The sequence below is a fragment of the Gobio gobio genome, assembly GCF_949357685.1.
Source record: "Gobio gobio genome assembly, chromosome: 10".
Lineage (NCBI taxonomy): Eukaryota > Metazoa > Chordata > Actinopteri > Cypriniformes > Gobionidae > Gobio > Gobio gobio.
The window spans coordinates 35826158-35831139 of NC_137116.1; positions in this window are offsets into that span (position 1 = coordinate 35826158).

Genomic DNA, 4982 nt, shown 5'->3' on the forward strand with positions numbered 1-4982 from the left:
GGTGTCATACAATATCATCATTACATGGATAAAGTACACCAATTGCCCAACCACACGGCCCACCATGCTCTTTAATCCAGCGGTAGTATAACAATATGTGTGGTTGGGTCTATTAGTGACCTGCTTGATGGGTGCATTTGAAGGTGTCATGTATCGCTGTATTGTGTGTTGCAAACTGTTGCTGAAAAAGTGGACATTAAAGTGAATTTGGGTCCAGTGAGGAGCCTCTTGAACCTCCAGCTCTATTGTGCCAAATGAGTGTCAGATTGATGAAACTGACAGCTGTGCTCGTTCTCTCTCTCTCTCTCTGATTACCTCCTCCTCTCTCCTTTTCCTCGACAGCTGCCCTTGCCTCAGGCCTCTGTGGCTTTGGCTCGGAAAGATTACAGAGATGTTAGCACGTGTGCAGTGACTCCAGGGACAATGCATAGACCCCCCCCCCCCTCCATCTCTTTCTCTCCCTGCCTTGTTACCCACACTCCAAAAATATTTAGGCCTACATTTAAGATTTATCTATTTTAATTACATATAAAACATCCATTATTTTGTAATGTGATGCATATACTGTCAGTCATACATAAATTAAATGGCTCAGTCTGTCACAGGTTTATGTATTTATCATCAACAAATCCAATCTCATACACTGGTTGCACTTTATTTTACGGTGTCATTGTTACAGTGTAATTATACATTTAAGTACTGAGTAATATTGATTAACAACATGTACTTACTAGGGCTACTGGGGGGGGGGGGGGGATGTTAAAACTACATTATTTAAATTTTAAATGCAATTCAGATACACAAGTCTTAAAGTTAGCCCTTTTTTGAGCGCACCAGAGCAACAAAGACGGGTGGCCAGGCTTATCCAGAGCAATGCTCCGGTCAGAGACACATAACGGGAAGGACAAAAGGAGCAAAAGCAGCATCAGTCAGGGACGTTTAGAGAGAGACGGGCTGATGTGTCGGGATCAAGCCTCTCTGTGCGTGTGCTGAAAGCTCTGGTGTGTGGCACAGTGGCAGCTGCTGCTCCTGCACAAGAAATCTGACTCTGCTTTCTTTCATGAACACATGGCTGGCTGGAGGAACAGGAGTGGATACAGTGGTTTGGGAGGGGGAGAGAAGTGTGCGTGGGTCTGCACCGGAAAAAAAGGGCACGCTTTGGCCCGAATAGCTGCTTTGCAAATGAATAGAATGAGCTGGAGCACAGAATGAGACACTTTCACCCCTCAAAGAGAGAGAGAAAAAAAACAATCATGTGACCCATCTCCATTGCCACTACACAAAAGAGGCCCAGTTGAGGGGTCTGCATTTGACATATTGATGTGACTTATACGGTTGTGCTGATTTACCATAACGGGGCAAATACAAATAATTCCTAATTCACATATAATGCACAGTTAACTGGTCATTATATGTAGCCAACAGGTAATATATAATGATACAAATTATATATATTTAAATATTATAATTTTGGATAATCTATGATCCTATCATTATCATGTATTGCAAAAACAGTATGTGTGTGTGTATATATATATATATATATATATATATATATATATATATATATATATATATATATATATATATATATATATATATATATATATATATATATATATATATATATATATATATATATATATATATATATATATATATATATATATATATATATACACACACACTATATTGCCAAAAGTATTGGGACACCCCTCCAAATCATTGAATTCAAGTGTTCCAATCACTTCCATTGCCAGAGGTGTATAAAAGCATGCAGACTGCTTCTACAAGCATTTGTGAAAGAATGGGTCGCTCTCAGGAGCTCAGTGAATTCAAGCGTGGTACCGTTATGAGTTGCCACCTGTGCAATAAGTTTATTCGTGAAATTTCCTCACTACTAAATATTCCACAGCAGTTAGGAACAACAGAGACTCAGCCACGAAAGGGTAGGCCACGTAAAATCAGAGCGGGGTCAGCACATGCTGAGGCACACAGTGCGCAGAAGTCGCCAACTTTCTGCAGAGTCAAAAGCTACAGACCTCCAAACTTCGTGTGGCCTTCAGATTAGCTCAAGAAGAGTGCGTAGAGAGCATCACCAAGTGCAATGCAAAGCCTCGGATGCAGTGGTGTAAAGCACGCCGTCACTGGACTCAAGAGCAGTGGAGATGGATTCTCTGGAGTGACGAATCACGCTTCTCTGTCTGGCAATCCGATGGACGAGTCTGGGTTTGGCGGTTGCCAGGAGAACAGTACTTGCCTGACTGCATTGTGCCAAGAGTAAAGTTTGGTGGAGGGGGGATTAGGTTGTGGGGTTGTTTTTCAGGGGTTGGGCTTGCCCCTTAGTTCCAGTGAAAGGAACTCTTAATGCTTCGGCATACCAAGACATTTTAGACAATTTCACGCTCCCAACTTTGTAGGAACAGTTTGGGAATGGCCCCTTCCTGTTCCAAAATAACTGCACACCAGTGCGCAAAGCAAGGTCCATAAAGATATGGATGAGCGAGTTTGGTGTGGAGGAACTTGTCTGGCCTGCACAGAGTCCTGACCTCAACCCGATAGAACACCTTTGGGATGAATTAGAGTGAAGACTGTCAGCCAGGCCTTCTCGTCCAACATCAGTGCCTGACCTCATTAATGCGCTTCTAGAAGAATGGTCAAAAATTCCCATAAACACACTCCTAAACCTTGTGGAAAGCCTTCCCAGAAGAGTTGAAGCTGTTGTAGCTGCAAAGGGTGTGCCAACTACATATTAAACTCTACAGATTAAGAATGAGATGTCATTAAAGTTTATGTGCATGTAAAGGCAGGCATCCCAAAACTTTTGGCAATTTCACAACATTTATTTCCATCGAGCTCTTGTATTGACGATGCAAGAGTCAAGCACTCTGTAAAGTCTACTCCAGCACATCCCAAAGACTTTCAATGAGTTTAAGGTCTAGATTTGAAATTGGAGCCTGATGAATCTTGACTGTCATTGGCCATCATGTATGTGTCTTCCCCTACATGGTTGTTTAAGAAATGGAAAGCTACACACTCCCATCAATTAGGGTTAGAAGAACTGTTACATGTAAGAAGAACCAAACATGTAACATGCTGCAATAATCACTGCAATAATGATCCAATCATAGACTTTTTAACCTTTTTTTCTGGCCAAGCAGTGTATGTAGTATTAGTATTGCCAGAGAGTCATGAAATAAGTGCCATTATCAAAGGGTAATTTACTCCTGCTAAATGATATAAATGTAAACTTAGTGGCATTATGTATGAAGCTCTGCATAGTTTGTTGGGGTTAGTAAACTGTACAGTCAAATGACAATCTACTTCTTGGCTTAATTTGATCGGACTATTAAAAATAAATTTGCAATAACTGCCACATGCAGCGCTTGACTCATTCACTCGGCCGCTTTCTGCTTTGTGTAGTAATTAGAGGAGTTTACATTGTCAGACTGTGCAGTGATTAAATTACAATCACACCCTCTGTGGGGGCGTGTGCTGGGGCAGATGGTTTTGCATGACCCAGAATGATGGGGCTGTTGTGTGAGCTTTTGGGTCAGCCGTCATCTCAACAAAAGATTCATTTGGATGAAAATGAACACTCATCAGTCTTGCAAAATGTTGCCTATTATGCGCTCTTTTGTTACAAAGTGTGTCTATTTTCACTTGCTGCCTTATTGTAACACCGTTATGAGTGAAGGCCAAGTATGGCCAAGTGTGATTAAACAACTATTAAGAATTAAGAAACAAATCTATGCATTGGGTCATTTTGATTGTGCTGGTGCTGTGCAGTTTTGTTAGTTATTTTTAACTGTTTCTTGTGCCAATAACTTAAATAAAATGTATCTTAATTTTTAGACCTTGTCTTTGCTCTGAATGGGACCATGTCCTTTTGCTCTGAGGGCATAGTGTTGGTGTCCAGTCATGATGAGATCACTGCCTAACCCACAGTGACACAATCTGTCAGTCTGCCACATTTACAATGAATGACTCACTGCCATAGTTAAACGCTCCAGTAATTCAAATGACGGTTGATTGTAGACTCCTGAAAAGCTTTCTTACAAAATTCAGTCAGGACAAGAGGGGGGATGAGAGGTTGATTTGAATGTTTTAATGTCATTTATATTGTTCATTTTTAATGACATTAAGGTTTTAATGTCTTCAGCATTACAGTGCAATTTCAAGGCTGTGATTTACAAAACAAATGATGATGCTTCTTTATTATATTGCTCTCTGGCATAGGCCTACTTGATTTTGATCAGTCAATAATGCAGCATTTTGTGGCCCAATAGTCATAAATTAATACAAATATATTATATGACCACTTATAATTTACATTTTTAAATAATTGTAATAATGAATAATAATTGGTTTTATTATTTACCCTTTATTTACCGCCCCAAAAAAGCATGCCTTAAACCAGACGCTAATTTGTGCTGCTCTTGGTAGATTGTGCTGGTCATTATGGAAATGATCCGGCTGCATTTGTGTTTAAAAGATTAATATTTTACTATATTGGATTGCGCTCTCACGTTAATTTGCCCTGTTTAGTAAATCTGGCCCCTAAAAGTGAAATAAGCTTCAGAAAAAATGCACATTCACACCTATACAGAGGGCACAGCTCAAACAAACCTTTCAGCTGTGCTGCCATTATAAAGTGCTGAAGAATAGGATGCAGGAGAAAGTGCAAGCACTCTAAACAGCGTTTTTTCACCCTTGAAGGGCACTTTGGGAAGGGGACATAATGGGAGCATGAAAATGTCCAAAATGTCTTGGTATGCTGAAGCATTAAGAGTTCCTTTCACTGGAATTAAGGGGCCAACCCCAACCCCTGAAAAACAACCCCCACACCATAACCCCCCCTCCACCAAACTTTACACTTGGCACAATGCAGTCAGGCAAGTACTGTTCTCCTGGCAACCGTCAAACCCAGACTCGTCCATTGGATTACAATACAGAGAAGTGTGATTCGTCACTCCAGAGAA